The sequence below is a fragment of the Lissotriton vulgaris genome, chromosome 1_2, assembly GCF_964263255.1.
Source record: "Lissotriton vulgaris chromosome 1_2, aLisVul1.2, whole genome shotgun sequence".
Classification (NCBI taxonomy): Eukaryota; Metazoa; Chordata; class Amphibia; order Caudata; family Salamandridae; genus Lissotriton; species Lissotriton vulgaris.
In genome coordinates, this window is record NC_141686.1 from 363,818,680 (window position 1) to 363,836,746 (window position 18,067).

An 18,067-nucleotide genomic window follows, 5' to 3' on the forward strand; every position below is an offset into this window, starting at 1 on the left:
CATCACTTTTGCCCTCTTTTATTTTTATGACGATCCACACCACGTGATCGCAACTCCAGTTTGTAATCCCTTGGTTGACTCCGCTACGCGAACTTCGCTACGCGGCTGCCGGTGACACTCGGATTAACTCCCTTCACTGCAGGTATATCTTTGATCTTACTTTTTGCAACCCACCTAAGAACCCCACTATCTCCGTACATTTCTAACAGAGACCCCCGTTTTCTGTCACCGACAGATGCCGTTTTGAATATCCAGGTACGCGACTCCCAGCAAGCTCGGAGATTTCACCATGCAACTCGTTACCGGTATGCCTGATTGAATTGTCTCCTTTGTCTGAAGGGCCTCCTGACCCATGGCTCATTTAATGATGGTCTCTTCCTTCCCTCCTCCGAGACCTCCATTTGTTGACCCAGCTATTTATCTACATACTGGCCTCCGTTTCTCCGAACAACTTGATTGGAGACTTTCGTTTTCTGTTAATGACAGATGCCGGTTTGATCAACCACGTACGCGTGAATCTGCAGAGTGGAGTAGGCTAGCTTTTTACCTCTGTACCTTTATGCCCGATTGAATTTCTCCAAAGCCTTTTTGGCATGTGGCATTATTAGTGATGGTCTTTTCCACCCCCCTTTTTCTTCCTTAGAGACTCTATTTTGATGTAATCCTGCGGCCCCCCCTTTTGAATCTTACGGTGTTCCCGACTCATCTTAATTCGTCTGGAATTATAAGTGGTGCTCATTGTAAGTTCACTCATTCCACTTTGCCCAGTTACTATTGAAACTGCTTGGCACTAGCTTACCCATTGCATGAATTCTTCCCTCCACAGAATGGTGCTTCTTCTTTTATCCTTCAGTCATGTCTGATACCAGAGGTTGGCCCCCCAGCTCTGGCTCCACCGAGCCTGCCGTGTGGGAGTACTAGTTCCCTCTCCTCCCTTGAAAACAAGCATCCCTGGTATGTCTTGTTTTCTCCAACTTTGATGTGCTGAGTTTTTTTAGTTTTAATTACAATTCTGTGGATCTGTTCCTAATGGTAAAACCCTCTTTTGTACCAAATAGGTTTGTGTCCCTGTCTCCCGTCCTGATGAAGACCCCATAGCAAGGGATCAATTTCAGCCTGCCTTTATAACAGGGGTCGAAACGTCGACTGTTTTTTGTGTTTTCAGCTTCATTCCAACAATTACTTTATTGATTACATTCATGAAGCATGTTACTTTGTAGTATTATCACTGAACTTATGGTCATTGACAATCTGAATCAGTTTAAGAGTCTTCGATTGATTGTAGCCTTTTGGCTTTGTTTTTATGTCACTTACCCTCTCCTACACTCACTGCACACTTCCCCTCTCCCCTTTTCCAGGGCACGTTACTATAATTGCAAATGTTATATCTAGAATGTTTGCCCTAATAATTGGCTTAGCTACATTGTAAATAAAAACAATGTTAGCAGACTGACCTTCTTGTCTTTATAATTGACTTTTCTTGATGGTTTGTAAATAATTTTCTGTGTGTTTACTGGGACCCCTCTCGCTCAGCAATATACATACGCAGGTCCCAGTGACGATATTGGGTGAACCCCCCTTTTTGCAACTTAATTATGTCAAAGTTACGCTAGAAGATGTAGGACGGAAGGACCTTTTCATCAACCCTACTTTAATTTCTAGCTCGTGTAAACCACTGATCAAAAAATTGCTGATAGAAAAGTTCGCTTTTTGCAGAACTGGTATTGATTTGGTGAAGAGATCAGTCACTGCTCATTGTCTTGTGAGTAATAGTGAGGGTATGAAACCCTATCTATTTTTAATGTATAACGCGCAAGACAGGTTTTTAATGTGTCGTTTTAGGCTCAATTTGTTACCAATTATACTGTCTTATCCATCTGGTTTTACTTTAACAATTGAGCAGAAGGGTGCTTGCGGATGCGACAATAGGTCCCCGCAGAACACCCTTCATTTTGTAGTTTTGTGTCCTTTTTAGGTTTCGCTGGTGAGCGGAGCCGATTAGGCTCCGCCTCCAGAGAAATCTAATGAGTATAGTAAGCACTATGGAAGACGCCCCCCCGTCCGATTGGCTAGCTCCATAAACGGAGCCTAGCCATTGGACGAGGGGCCTGTCCGTCAATGCCGGACCAGACACGGGGGCGTTCCCGACATTCTTTGGCTTTTGCCGACGTCACGGGACGCCGGGAACGCCCCCGTGTCTGGTCCGGCATTGCCGGCACCCGCCTTCCGTCGTCAGCGTCTCTCCTCCCCTTTCCCGCCCCCTCCCGCTTGTTATATTTTTATTTACGGGTGCCACCCCGTTTTTATTTAATTATTGGAGGCCGGTGCCCACCCGGCATTGCTCCGTGTTGATTTCACCGCCGCTGGCCCGGAGATCGAGCAAGAGGAGCTGCGCCCGCCTCCCTGCCAAGGGCCGCGCTGCCATTGGCGGCCCTCAGCGCAGGAAGCCAGGCACGCAGTGGTGCGACGTGGGCGGGGCCTCGAGGCGGCCATTTCCGCTTCCCCCTGCCCGGGGGAAGCCTGCTGGTGGTTCGTTGCCGGTCTCCCCCTCCCGCTTGTTATATTTTTATTTACGGGTGCCACCCCGTTTTTATTTCACCGCCGCTGGCCCGGAGATCGAGCAAGAGGAGCTGCGCCCGCCTCCCTGCCAAGGGCCGCGCTGCCATTGGCGGCCCTCAGCGCAGGAAGCCAGGCACGCAGTGGTGCGACGTGGGCGGGGCCTCGAGGCGGCCATTTCCGCTTCCCCCTGCCCGGGGGAAGCCTGCTTGTGGTTCGTTGCCGGTCTCCCCCTCCCGCTTGTTATATTTTTATTTACGGGTGCCACCCCGTTTTTATTTCACCGCCGCTGGCCCGGAGATCGAGCAAGAGGAGCTGCGCCCGCCTCCCTGCCAAGGGCCGCGCTGCCATTGGCGGCCCTCAGCGCAGGAAGCCAGGCACGCAGTGGTGCGACGTGGGCGGGGCCTCGAGGCGGCCATTTCCGCTTCCCCCTGCCCGGGGGAAGCCTGCTTGTGGTTCGTTGCCGGTCTCCCGTGTGGAGAGGGAGACCGGAACTGCTGGGGAAGCCGCCGCGGATGCGAGAAGAAGGGTGGCCATTGTCCTGAGGGGCTCCCAGTGCGAGAAGGGGAGCCCCGCGCTGAGAGGAGAGCTGCCGGCTGCATTGTGGTGACCGGCGGACGCAGCACTGTTCCTGGCCTCTTCCGGGGCTCCCGTAGTGAAGAGAGGGCCCAGGGCTGCGAGGGGAGCAGAGATGACCAGAGAAGCCGAGCGGTAGAGTGCTGGAGTCCCCCGAGAGACGCCCGGTGAGTGATGGCTGGGCAGGGGGACATGGCTGCGTGGCGCTACCACCTCTGTTGTGACCGTCACACTGTGTAAGGGGTGCGGGGGACGGTGAAGGTATGAAAGCTGGGCCGCGGCTTCCGAGCCTTTATCGGTAGACTCCAGGCAGCGGTGCAGTGCTGAGGGGCGCGGGGCTACGGGGGCCACTTCCGGTCACAGTGAAGAGGGGCCAGGGGGTGCTGGGCCCCCCTCGCAGGGGGCGAGAGCAGTGCGGACAGATAGGACGCAGGGAGAGATTACCAGCTGCCACTTTTGAAACTTTTTTTTTTAACTTCCTGCCCCTGGTGTGATCTGTGTTTGCCTGCAGTCTTCACCCCCTTGAGTGTGCGCAGCAGCGTGTGTCTCGGTGTTCACGGCTGCTGGTGTTTCTCTGTCTCAAAAAAAAAAGTGCGCAGCAGCGTGTGTCTCGGTGTTCATGGCTGCCGATGTTTCTCTGTCTCTCTCTCCCAGTGTCTGGCTTTTCTGGTCCATATATTTGTCTGCTTTCTGTGTCTTAGTCTCTCTTAGTCTCTCTGTGTGTGCAGCTCTTGTCTGTGTGACTGTGTCCTCTGTTTCTACCTGTGTTGCCATCTCCCAAGGTGTGTCTCTTCTAGTGTCTGCAGGCTCTGTTGTCCGTCTGTCTCTTAGTGTCTGCGTCTCCCATTTGTTTGATTCTCCCTTTGTTGCATCTCAAAGTCTGTATCACCAAGTGTCTGTGGCCCATCTCTTTTTCTTTGTTTCTTAGTGTCTTTCTCTCGGTGTCTGAGTCACTCTGTCTGCCTCTTCCATATGTGTGAGTCTCCCTGTATTGCTTGTTGCATTTCGCAAAGTCTGTCTCTTCTGCTGTCTGCAGGCTCTGTCGTCCATCTGTCTATTGGTGTTTGTGTCTCCCAGTGTCTGTGAGTCACTCTGTCTGCCTCTCCCATGTGTCTGATACTCCCTGTGTTGCATCTGCCAAGGTCTGTATCGCCCACTGTCTGCGAGTTCGATGGTCCATCAATGTTTCTCTGTGACACAGTGTCTGTATCTCCCGGTGTCTGTGATACCCATGTATCTGCCTCTCCCATGTGTCTCTCTCTTCCATGTATCTCTCTCTGCCATGTCCTGGTATCTACCATTTGCATCTCCCAATGTCTGGCTCTTCCAGTGTCTGCGCGATCTGTGTCCCATCAATGTGTCTCTCTGTCTTAGTCTCTGTGTCTCCCGGTGTCTGTGATACCCATGTATCTGCCTCTCCCATATGACTCTCTCTCCCAGTATCTGCGGGTTCTGTGGTCCATCACTGTGTCTCTGTCTTAGTGTCTGTGTCTCCCATTGTCTGTGATACCCATGTGTCTTTCTCTCCCACGTGCCGTCATATCCCATATGCATCTCCCACGGATTGTCTCTCCCAGTGTTTGCAGGTTCTGTGGTCCATCTGTGTCGCTCTTAGTGTATGTGTCTCCCATATTCTGTGTCTCTGCGTTATGATTCCTATGTGTCTGGTCTCCAGTGTACATCTCCTATGTGCCTGCATCACCCAAAGTCTGTCTCTCCCAGTGTCTACGGGTTCTGTGGCCCACCTCTGTCTCTCCATGTGCTTGTTTCTCCCATGGGCTTGTTTCTCCCATGTGCATCTCCCATGTGTTCGCATCTTCCATGGTCTGCCTCTCCCAGAGTCTGCAGGCTCTGTGGTCCACATCTGTATCTGTGTCTCTTAGTGTCTGTGTCTCCCAGTGTCTGTGATTTCTTGTGTCTACCTCCCATGTGTCCACATCTCCCATGGTCTTTCTCTCCCAGTGTCAGCAGGTTCTGTGGTCCGCCTCTGTCTGTGTGTCTTAGTGTCTGTGTCTCCCATTGTCTGTAACTGCCTGTGTTTGCCTCTTCCTGCGTTTCCATTTCCCCTACATCTGTGACTCCCTTCTGTCTCCCAGTGTGTGTTCCTCGTGTCCATGCCTTCGCCCTCTGCTGTCTGTCTCCCAGTGACTCTCTAGTGGCCCCTTCTGTCTCCACACATGAGTGGGTATAAGTGAGGAGAAGAGCTGAAGTGTGATTGAGGACTGCACTATCAGATGTATGTGATTGGCAGCTCGGCAGACACCTCTGATGATCTTGTAAATGCTACTTGCCAGCTGCAGTGGGTCCCTGCCAGTGCTTTGATTCTGGGGTGAATGCTCCTGTTAGAAGTAGGGAAGGGGGTGTGCGGTGTATTTGTGGTCCTGGGGAAACGTTCTCTTTAAAGCCAGAAACTTCAAGGTTTTTCTCCTCCATATTTGTTCATAATTATTGATTTTTTTTTTAGCTGTTAGATCTATGCAAATCTCTTGTTTTGTGGTTATTTTTTGTGGCAGCTAGTCTGAGTAAACAGTCGGTGTGTCTTTTAGATGAGGAGCGTGTGGCAGGGAGGTAACAGATTTGTCCAGGATCACAAGTGGGAAAGCCAGCTCTAAAACTTCAGAATCTTGGTTTTAGTGTCAGCAACGAATTTGTGTATATATTTTTACATCTAACTTAATCACTGAGCCATGTGTCCTGGCGTTATCGCATTTCTTAAAAACGACTATCTAGTTTTTTTTTCTTCTTTTGCTTTGGTAAGCTATGGCACATTTTTTTTCTTATTTCTATTGTTTGTTCCACATTTCCTGTAGCCCTCACCAAATAAGATTATTATTATTAATTCCAGATTTAAATCACTGTGCTTCTCCTTTCTGGTCAGGCGAAATCTTTTGAGAAGCAGTATGTGGCTTTGTCCCGCCTCTCTCTTCCATTGACTAGCTCCATAAATGGAGGCTAGCCATTGGAAGAGAGATCTGTCAGTCATTGTCCGAGGCGATTCGTGGGCGTTCCGGTGACTTTTTCCCTCTCCGCCCCTTTGTTGCCTTCATTGCGGCGGTGGGTGTTGTCTTATTTTTTTTTCCCCCAGGATGTTTGCGGCCAGCATTTTTTTCTAGGAGCTAGGGCGAGCGGGTGGGTTCACGTAATGCTCCTTTCTCGTCAGGAACCTCCTGCAGCCTCTCCCTGCCCTGCCAGAGCCGAGGAGACACAGCCGTGGCATTTCTCCCCGTTCTTTCCACCCCCCTCCCAGTCCGATGCCTTCTCTCTGATCTTGCAGCCGTGGCATTTCTCCCCGTTCATTCCACCCCCTCCCAGTCCGATGCCTTCTCGCTGATCTTTTGTCATTAGGTAAATGCAAAAATGTGTGCTGCGATTGCCCCTCTTGCCACGAAGGACGAGGAAAAGAGCTGAAGCCGGTGCCGCGCCTGACGGTGGGCGAGGCCGGCCGGGACATAGAGAAGAGCCTCGCAGGCTCCATTTCCACTTCTCCCGGCTGGGAGGAAGCTATTGGCCAAGAGAAAGGCAGGAAGTCCACGGGAGCCTACCCCGTGCTCCTCCACCACCGGATTGTAGCCAGCGTCTCTCCCCGAGGCTCCCCCAGCGAGAGGAGGGCGAAGGAAGCAGACCAGCAGCCAGAGAGTCCCGCATGCCGGCAGCAGAGTGACCTTATCGGAGTGGGACCGGAGCAAGGAGAGGTTCAAGGGGCATAATTGAGTGAGAGCCTGAGAGGCTCCCAGGGGCATTTCTGATTTAAAGCCCACAAGGGCTCCACCTGGGCATGGTTGGTACCGAGTCCCCTGAGGAGGGACTCCCACATCTGGGCATAGTTGCTTTAGAGCCTGCTGGCTCAAACACAAATAAGACCCACCTGCACCCTAAGCCAATGAAGACTTTTACACTGAAGGGCATCCTGAGGTTCTTTACTCCTCCCTTCGGTACATAGGTGATGATGATGTTTTTACAGTCATTAACCAGTGACTGGGTGATGGTAACTTTAATTGCGACATGGAATATTTTATTTTTAGTATTTTACTTTTAGTTCCCTGCCCCCTCGCTGTGCTTGCTCTCCTGTGTGTGTGTGGCTCTGGGTGGGTGTGTGTGTGGCTCTGGGTGGGTGTGTGTGTGGCTCTGGGTGGGTGTGTGTGTGGCTCTGGGTGGGTGTGTGTGTGGCTCTGGGTGGGTGTGTGTGTGGCTCTGGGTGGGTGTGTGTGTGGCTCTGGGTGGGTGTGTGGGTGTGTGTGGCTCTGGGTGGGAGGGTGTGTGTGTGGCTGTGGGTGGGTGTGTGTGGCTCTGGGTGTGTGTGTGGCTCTGGGTGGGTGGGTGGGTGTGTGTGTGTGGCTCTGGGTGGGTGTGTGTGTGTGGCTCTGGGTGGGTGTGTGTGTGTGGCTCTGGGTGGGTGTGTGTGTGTGGCTCTGGGTGGGTGTGTGTGTGTGTGGCTCTGGGTGGGTGTGTGTGTGTGTGGCTCTGGGTGGGTGTGTGTGTGTGTGGCTCTGGGTGGGTGTGTGTGTGTGGCTCTGGGTGAGTGTGTGTGTGTGGCTCTGGGTGGGTGTGTGTGTGTGTGGCTCTGGGTGGGTGTGTGTGTGTGTGGCTCTGGGTGGGTGTGTGTGTGTGTGGCTCTGGGTGGGTGTGTGTGTGTGTGGCTCTGGGTGGGTGTGTGTGTGTGTGGCTCTGGGTGGGTGTGTGTGTGTGGCTCTGGGTGGGTGTGTGTGTGTGGCTCTGGGTGGGTGTGTGTGTGTGGCTCTGGGTGGGTGTGTGTGTGTGGCTCTGGGTGGGTGTGTGTGTGTGGCTCTGGGTGTGTGTGTGTGTGGCTCTGGGTGTGTGTGTAGCTCTGGGTGGGTGTGTGTGTGTGGCTCTGGGTGGGTGTGTGTGTGTGGCTCTGGGTGGGTGTGTGTGTAGCTCTGGGTGGGTGTGTGTGTGTGGCTCTGGGTGGGTGTGTGTGTGTGGCTCTGGGTGGGTGTGTGTGTGTGGCTCTGGGTGTGTGTGTGTGGCTCTGGGTGAGTGTGTGTGGCGCTGTGGGTGGGTGGGTGTGTGTGGCTCTGGGTGGGAGGGTGTGTGTGTGGCTGTGGGTGGGTGTGTGTGGCTGTGGGTGGGTGTGTGTGGCTCTGGGTGTGTGTGTGGCTCTGGGTGGGTGGGTGTGTGTGTGTGGCTCTGGGTGGGTGTGTGTGTGTGGCTCTGGGTGGGTGGGTGTGTGTGTGTGGCTCTGGGTGGGTGTGTGTGTGTGTGTGGCTCTGGGTGGGTGTGTGTGTGTGTGTGGCTCTGGGTGGGTGTGTGTGTGTGTGGCTCTGGGTGGGTGTGTGTGTGTGTGGCTCTGGGTGGGTGTGTGTGTGGCTCTGGGTGGGTGTGTGTGTGGCTCTGGGTGTGTGTGTGTGTGTGGCTCTGGGTGTGTGTGTGTGTGTGTGGCTCTGGGTGGGTGTGTGGCTCTGGGTGGGTGTGTGTGTGTGGCTCTGGGTGGGTGTGTGTGTGTAGCTCTGGGTGGGTGTGTGTGTGGCTCTGGGTGGTTGGGGGTGGCTCTGGGTATGTGTGTGTGGCTGTGGCTCTGGGTATGTGTGTGGCTGTGGCTCTGGGTATGTGTGTGTGTGGCTGTGGCTCTGGGTATGTGTGTGTGTGTGGCTGTGGCTCTGGGTATGTGTGTGTGTGGCTGTGGCTCTGGGTATGTGTGTGTGTGGCTGTGGCTCTGGGTATGTGTGTGTGTGGCTGTGGCTCTGGGTATGTGTGTGTGTGGCTGTGGCTCTGGGTATGTGTGTGTGTGTGTGGCTGTGGCTCTGGGTGTGTGTGTGGCTCTGGGTGTGTGTGTGTGTGGCTCTGGGTGTGTGTGTGTGTGTGTGGCTCTGGGTGTGTGTGTGTGTGGCTCTGGGGGGGTGTGTGTGGCTCTGGGTGTGTGTGTCTGTGGCTCTGGGTGTGTGTGTGTGTGTGTGTGGTAGTAATTGCTGTCTGCTGAGCTCGTCCGTAGGGTACAATAGGTGTCACATTTGCGAGAGATTAAGCTAATGGCAATGTAAATGACAATGCCATTTATTTATCTGTTTTTAAAACCAACACATAAATACAAATTTTGTCATTTACAATGCCAATAGCTCTAACTTTTCCAAAGGCGAAACCATTGCATTGTAAATGCTTGTTACCAGATGCCTCGACGCAAATTCTTGGTGGCTATTTTGAAAGAGGCTAAGTTTCGACATGCCAAAACGGCTTTACTCTTCTTGCAAAGAGCAAACGATATGCGAACATTATGCTCCATTATGAACTTTTTAAAAGTGGCTACAATTTTAAGAATGACAAGAGGGTAATGCTAATGATTTTTATCAAGGAATGAATGTATACTGTGTTTTATAACTATGTATCTTAATTTTTAGATAAAAGTTCAGAAATGCTATTTAAATAATTTTTTAACTGTACATATGTATTTTTATGATGGTTTTTAATCATCGAAATAAAGATTTACTGATCTGAGAGGTTAGCAGTCTAGTGGCTTCACCTGGGGAAAGTTCCATGAGCCCGATCTGCTATAAAATGGCAGTCAATGTTCGGATGCGCTGAAGGTGCACCTAAGGCAAGCCTGTCAGTGCCTGAGTCCAGAACCCCTGCTCCTTTGACATCGCCTAGGACTACCCACTCTGCCCCTTAACCGCTGTTATTCAGGCCACTTTGCACCAAGGTTTGCCTACACCCGTTCACCTTTGGGGAAACGGCATGGCCGGAGTGCACTGCAGACATTGTCGTTTTGCTTCAACTATTAAGGGTAACTTCACTAATTCTGCTACTACTTCCTCTAAGGCTAACTCAATGTCATTAACTTTAAAAATGCACAGAATTAACTTTCGCGCACTGACCTGCCACTATGCTGATATCCCCGTCCTGGATCACAAGCTCAGTGTCTTATTCCTCACAGAAACATGGCTCACTCAATCTACATATGTAGAACATGTTTGGGCTCTCCCTCCAGGATATCTCGTTCAAAGATGTGATATACCCTGTGGCAGATGGGTTGGTATCACAATCATTCACAGAACCTGTATTAAGTGCATTCTGTTCCCTGGCCTTATTTAGGACTGTGAAAGCATTCCATTTAAACTGCCTTTTTAGCAAAACTTTGACCTTTTCAGGCTTTCTTATGTATAGACTGCCAGGTCCCTCTAAACAGTCCAGGGAATCTCCAATAGAGCTTTCTACCTTGCACTCACTTCAACAATCCAACTTTAACATACTTGGAGACTTGAATCTTTATCTTGATCTAATCAACAATAAATAAATCCAGGACTTTACTAATGACATGGCCACTTTCCAATTAGCTCAGTTAGTAAAACATTCAGCTACGAGGCCGGCCACCTGCTGGACCCTATTTTTTCCAACCTAGCCACCCTTCAAACTGCTCCCCCTGTTCCAGGGACCTGGTCAAACCATTATTTGGTGCCAATGACGATAGATACTACTAGTATTGAAAAAAACATGACCGGTAACCCCACGAGAGGTAGTGGCATAAACTGGACCCATCTGCCTTTTCAAGGTTTATCGAAAGGAGTGTGCCCTTTAATAGACTCCAATATAGAACGTGCGAAGGCTTCCACCAAAGCATGGCTCAATTCTGCCTTGGATCATTTGATTCCTGCTACAACAATACCGGGAGAGGAAGGGTCAAAGGGAAATTTTAAAGACCAGCCCATGTTCACATCCCCAATTACTAACTTATGAACAACAAAACAAGCCGGGGCTCTAAAGGCCAATACTGTGGCAGGCTATCTACAACTTCACAGAGGTAAGTTGGTACCTAAGTCACAAAAAAAGTAAACGGATACGGAACTCAAAACGGAAGAAGAACGCTACAGTGATATGTGGTAAGAACCAAACTCCTATATCTGGATTGCCATCAATTTCTCGTTGTGATATGGTAATGGGTTGGATCAACCCACATTCACTTTAGAAAACACAAGACCATAGAGAAGACACAAAAACGCAAAAAGATGTGGTGGTTAAAATAGGGTGATGTGGCAAAGAACGGAGAACATTTTATTAAGGTATAGACCCATCCCCTAACTAAAACACAACAGTGCAACAGGCAGTTTAAACAAATAGCTGCCAAAAAGGGCCAGTTGCTTGGTTCAATGAAGCATTGCTCGGAAAAGAAGCAATTCTAAGAAATAGAGTGCGCTTGGCACAAATCCTATCATGCTGCTGCATGAATGCCATACTTGAGAGCGATTAAATGCTATAAGAAACTGATTAAAACAGCCTGTATCGAAATATTTGCAGACAAATCAAAAACAGCAGTAAGCCTTCTGAGGAAGTCTTCTCTATTGTGAACACCTGAATAAACCCACCTCCACTCCTGGATTATCGGAAGCTTCTAACAGCCACTGCAGCAAGCTTGGTCAATGATCTTTATCTTTACTTTAACAGGGGTGAGAAAACAGTCAGACCTGTCTCTCTTGACACAGGGAGCTACCTCGCGCAATGGGCTACCTTGGACCAATTGGCTCTACTTGACGCAGATTCTATTCCTACCTTAATGCGTCAAGTGAAATCTGGATCTACGGATGACCCATTTAAACCTGATTATATTTTGAAATTTCAGGAGAGCGTCACACCCATATTTCTAGAATTAGCCAAACTCACGCTGAGCACTTCAGAAGTATCAATATCATGGAAACACGCCAAGGTGATCCCTCTTCTAAAAAAGTCTTCGCTAAATTCCACTCAGCCAGAAAACTATTGACCCATTTCTCTTCTGTCGTTTCTGTCCAAGGATGCCGAGAAACATGTAAACAATCTCCCAACCAAAATATTAGAACAATATGAAATATTAGATTGTTCCCAAAATGGATTTAGATCATACAGCACCGAAACTGCTCTTTTAACAGTTGCTGAATCCCTTTACAGTACTGTATATGCTGGCAAATCCCGGGCTCTGATACTCCTAGATTGAAGTGCGGCCTTCGACACTGTCTCACATGCAATAATGTTAACTCTCCTCACTGACCTGGGGGCACAGGGCAAAGGTCTGGCCTGGTTTACTTCCTTTTTAAAGGAGTGGTCCTTTCAAGTTATAGCACCCCCCTATCGTCTCATCACACAGAGGACTGGCTCCTGGCATCTCCCAGGGTTTGGAGCTCAGTCCTACCCTTTTTATTATTCACGTCAGACCTCTGGTAAAGTTGTTAATTCCTTTGGAATCTCACCAGTGTTGTATGCAGACGACACTCAGCTAATTATTTCCTTGTCAGCAGAGTTGACCAGCGGTTGTATCAAATATAGAAACTGTCTAACAGCGGTGGCGGCATGGATGCACAACAACTGTTTAAAACCTAACTCCTGCTCGGCAGACATACCCATCTTTGTAGTGATCAATGATGTCCAGAAATACTATGTACCCATCGAACTTAAAGTGGTGGTAGAAAACCTTGGGGTATGGATGGATAGCTCTTCATCCTTTGAAACCGGTGTCCAGATTCTAGCAGGTCACTGTTTTGGCACCCTAAGGAACCTCAAACCAATATTAGGACACTTTTCCTGGCAATCCTGCCAACTGATTGTACAGTGCCTTGTCATTTTGCTCCTGGACTATTGCAAATATCTCTATTTGGGCTCAAAGAAATCTGTTCTGAACCGATTCAGCTCTGCTTCCCAACTTTTGAACTATTGGAAAGCTTTCAAAGCTCTATCCATCTCACACAAAATCCTATGCAAGCAAGGAGAACCCAGCCTAGCTGCCTGGATGCAATTTTACAAGCCCAGCAGAACACTACGCTCCGCCAATCTAAACCTGGCCCACATCACTCGTCACAGCAGAGCCAGAACGGGAGGTTCCTCCTTCCATGTCTTAGCTCCGACCCGATGGAACTCTATGCCTCCTAACCTTAGAAAGAGTCAATATCACTTACTGATCCAGAAACAGTGGAAGACCCGGCTCTTTTGCCGCTGTGTTTCATAGGATCCATTTATGTCCCTTGCTGATATTGTCTGACGCCTGGAACCTCACCTTCCCCTCAAGGCAGGCAGTCTCCAGGTGTTGTGCTAACACCCCTGCAGCAAGTGCTACTATCAGCCGCAGGAATAAGATATAGTGCACACCAATACCCAGCCCAGTAAAGTCCTGAAACAGACCGAAAAAGAAGCATATACCTACAGGTTCGCCTACTCTGTTTGTACCTCATTAGTAGCTACCTGTGCACTTCCTCCGTTTGTATGTCCCTGGCGAGCCTCTTTATTGACGGTTGGGATCCTGGTACTGCCAAGCATGGCCATTTGTCTGTCAGATCATTACCTGATGTCTGCTGTGTGCATCGAGTCACTCCTCTGCTTTAGCTGTGAGTGAACCCTGTGGAGCGAGTACGCAGACACAAGGGAGTATGGAAGGCGATGAACAGGGAGTAAGGTGAAGCTGATTTCAAGAAATGCCCAAAGGTATAAATTCTGCACTCCCCCTCAAGCAACAGACATCTTGTCCCATTCTGCCAACGCTCCACCCACCCACAGAGTAGCATGCTGGCACCAAACGGAAAACATTAAGTCAGATGCCATGGTAAGGTAGAAAAAGACAAAAAGCAGACGCATTTGCAGAAGAGATATTGCAGGTATATTACAGGTTGTGATGGAATCTCTATAATCAATGCTGTAATCTTCCCACAAATGCTTGAACCAACCCCAGGAAACTGGCAAAGATAACTTAACAAACAGAAAAGTAAAGACAGGAGTTGTAACTTCAGCTGCTCCAGTGTGAACAGGAAAGTATTGTCAAGAAGAGAGTGAATGGAGCTTCATTTCTTATATACTTCCTGGAGCGTTACCTTTATTATATACTTCTTGAGAGTTTTGTTTGTGATACCGTTCTTGAAAGGGTTACCGTTGTTATACTTTTCCTGAAACTGAAGTGACAGCAGCAGATCCTGATCCATCTCTTTTTCCACAATCCCTTCTTGTTTAAATCAAATCTTGGCCATGTTGCATCTTCCGAACGCTGTACCTCTAGCGAGTGGGCACTCCATGTGCACTCTTTCTGTACTAAGTTACTCTGTGAACACTGGAAAATCACCTCCTTTTCTGAAGTAAGTAAGAGTGACATGTTCAATGAAAGATTTAGTTAAATATCTGTGTATGGTGAAATAGCCCTTGGTAACCTTCATAAATGGTAAAGAAGAGATATCTTTTACAACTAGTTAAATATTGTGTATTCACATTCTCTTACATTTCCATTTAATGATTTTAAATCTCTTTACATCCAATAGGAAACCTGCCTTGAATGCACAAAGGATCGTGAAGAATGACAGTAATCGTGCAATTCTGAAAAAAGTGGTTAGACAAAATAAGCTCCAATATTCAGGAAAAGATCTGCACAGTCAGAGACTGAGGACCCTGAACATAAACTGATAGATCCTGGAAGAAGCAGTCAAGAGCATATCAGTGGATGCACGCAACATGACTAAGAAATGACCTCTAGAAAATTAAGGCAACAACACTGACAAACCACCTCCTGTAGAAACAGGCCTGCACCACCAGCTTTGATCATGTGTTTGGTATGAGGTGGATACAGCATTGCTCTGCTTCCTGTAATGATGGCATACCACCATTCAGCGTGCTAAGAGTATTATAAACTCTTTCTGGCCAAACCACATGAGCACGAGAAAAACACAAGGGAGTGGAGCCAGACAACTGAAGGGTAATAGAAAGAGAGGGTCCTTGATCTACAACAGACTGTGCTAATTTGCATCGACCAGAAGGAAGACTAATCTTTACCCGTAACACACAAAACTATTATGCAATCTAAAGACATACCCACCTACAAAGAAGCTTTACTTGCCAAGATAATAATATATGTAGCTGGCGAATCTTCTATTTCATTGTGAAATCTGAAATCAACCATCCCAAAATACCACACACACACACCGGGAATGTGAGAATAACACAAGTGCTTCATCAACCATGTTAGCTCCTCAGGAAACACAGTCATGGGATGCAGACAATTATAAACCCGACTCACAGACACTAACCAAGAAAGAAAAATCATTCCCATGCAGCAAGAGCTTTAGTTTGTCGTCGCTACTAAAGAACCATCAGCAAACACACACGGGAGAAGCAATGTGCAATTGCAATGAATGTATGAAGAACTTTAGTCAGTTAACACACCTAAAAGATAATCAGCGAACCCACACAGGGGAAAAATCATACCATTGCAATGAATGTGTGAAGAGGTTCAGTCGGTCATCAGACCTCCAAGTACATAAACGAACACACACAGGGAAAAAACCATTTCAGTGCATTGAATGTATGAAGAGCTTTAGTCAGTTATCACATCTCCAATCACATCAGCGAACACACACTGGGGAAAAGCCATTCCAGTGCAGTGAATGTGTAAAGAGCTTCATTCGGTTATCACATCTCCAATCACATCAGCGAACACACACAGGGGAAAAACCATTCCAGTGCAATGAATGTGGAAGTAGTTTTAGTCTATCCTCAACTCTCAGGAGTCATCAGGGAACACACACAGGGGAAAAGCCATTCCAGTGCAATGAATGTGGAAGTAGTTTTAGTAATTCCTCACATCTGAGTAGACATCAGCGAACACACACAGGGGAAAAACCATTCCAGTGCAGTGAATGTGTAAAGAGCTTCAGTCTGTTATCACATCTCCAATCACATCAACGAACACATACTGGGGAAAAACCATTCCAGTGCAATGAATGTGGAAGAAGTTTTAGTTAATCCTCAACTCTCAGGAGTCATCAGCGAACACACACAGGGGAAAAACCATTCCAGTGCAATGAATGTGGAAGTAGTTTTAGTAATTCCTCACATCTGAGGATACATCAGCGAACACACACAGGGGAAAAACCATTCCAGTGCAATGAATGTGTAAAGAACTTTAGTCAGTTATCAACTCTCCAATCACATCAGCGAACACATACTGGGGAAAAACCATACCATTGCAATGAATGTGGAAGTAGTTTTAGTCAATCCTCAAATCTCAGGCGTCATCAGCGAACACACACTGGGGAAAAGCCATTTTAATGCAATGAATGTGTAAAGAGGTTTAGTAAGTTATCACATCTCCAAAAACATCAGCGAGCACACACGGGAAAAACCATTCCAGTGCAATGAATGTGGAAGTAGTTTTAGTAATTCCTCACATCTGAGGAGACATCAGCGAACACACACAGGGGAAAAACCATACCATTGCAATGAATGTGGGAGTAGTTTTAGTCAATCCTCAAAACTCAGGAGTCATCAGCGAACACACACTCGGGAAAAGCCATTCCAGTGCAGTGAATGTGTAAAGAGCTTCATTCGGTTGTCACATCTCCAATGACATCAGCGAACACATACTGGGGAAAAATCATACCATTGCAATGAATGTGGAAGTAGTTTTAGTCATTCCTCAACTCTCAGGAGTCATCAGCGAACACACACAGGGGAAAAACCATTCCAGTGCAGTGAATGTATGAAGAAATTCAGTCAGTCAGTCAGTCAGTCAGTAAATCTTTATTTCGAAGAATAAAAATTCCTCATAAAAGCACATTACATAAAATTTCATTAGATTTCATTACATTTCATTCCTGAACTTTACATGTTAAAAACAGCGATAGAGAAGAGAGGATATGATTCGCGGGGCACATATAATTTTACAACACTAATTCATTTCTTGTATTCCTCAATCTTAATGCTACTTTTAAAAAGCTTAAAATGGCACATAGGGTGTGGGGATCAGTGGCTTTCTGTAAAAACAACAATGCAGTTCTTGCTTGGCGGAATTTCTGCTTCTTTAAAATGTCTACCAAAAACAATCGCCTGGGGTTGCTATAAAATGAACATAAAAGTACAAAATGAAGGGTGTCCTGCGGAGACCTATTGTCGCAGCCGCAGGCACCCTTCTGCTCAATTGATACAGTAAAACCAGCAGGGTAAGCTAAAATATTTGGTAACCAATTGAGCCTAAAACGGCACATTAAAAAACGATCATTTTGGCTATACATAAGAAACAGATATGATTCCATTCCCCCTCCATTTCTTACAAGGTCATAGGCTGCTCGTGATTTCTTTGCCAGGCCACAACTTCTTCTGTCAGCAACATATTTTTCTAAAAGCAATTTTTTTACCTTCATTTTACAACTATTTACAATCAAGGAGGGGTCATTAAAAATCTGTCCCTGGTCAATACTTGTCAAAGAATCTTTCACATATTTCAACCAAGGGATTTGTAGGGCCTTGTCTCTTTGTAAACAGTCTGTAATTATTTCCCTGGTCAGAGCTGCCTCCGGATTAGTCCAAGCTCTCATCCATGCCATAATTGGCCTTAGTTTAACAATGTCAGAGATATATGGTGTAGGAAGGTGGATATCTGACTATGGTTACCCCCAAACTTTTTGCCTGGTGTTTAGCTGGTTTTTGACTTAGTTGGCCTGGGATCCTGCTATTCAGGGCCCCAGGCTGATTGCTCTCTCCTTAAAATGGACTCCATGTACCTTAGGTGCATAACACAATTGGAATTGGTTCACCTTATAGGCCCCTGTAACAGTGTACCATAGGTACCCAGGGCATAGGTGTAGCCAAGGCCTGCCAGGGGCTGCAGCATGTATTGTGCCACCCCTGGCCTGGCCTCCATATTTGACACAACTGGCTGATCACTCAGCTGGGGTAAGTTGGTGTAATCACCTCTTACTTAGGTACAGTATGCCTGTGCCTAACCCTAAACTGGACACATATGTTCCTATCAGCCACTCCTATGGAAGGCCTCATCAATCCTGGAGGCAGAGTGCTTGGAAATATGTGAGATGGTGCTCTAGCATGAGCTGAGCCTGTCTGCAGCTGTCGGGAACAACTCCCTAAGCTGTTCCGGGATATTGCCATACCATATACTCTTAAGTGCATTATAATCCTCGCGGTTAAATGCTAACTTTGGTTTGGCTTTATCAAAACATGTCGAGTAAGGTGTCATACGAATTGGAAT

At 47.8% G+C, this 18,067-nt stretch overlaps 1 pseudogene across 1 annotated transcript in view; it reads left to right on the top strand.

Moving 5' to 3' along the window:
- LOC147736881 (uncharacterized) overlaps positions 1-17,312 on the top strand; it is a 37,325-nt pseudogene extending 20,013 nt beyond the window's left edge. The window contains exon 2 of the transcript XR_015307588.1: positions 14,349-17,312. The product of XR_015307588.1 is annotated as an uncharacterized LOC147736881 (transcript). The remainder of the gene's footprint in view (positions 1-14,348) is intronic.
- Positions 17,313-18,067: the final 755 nt, after the last annotated feature.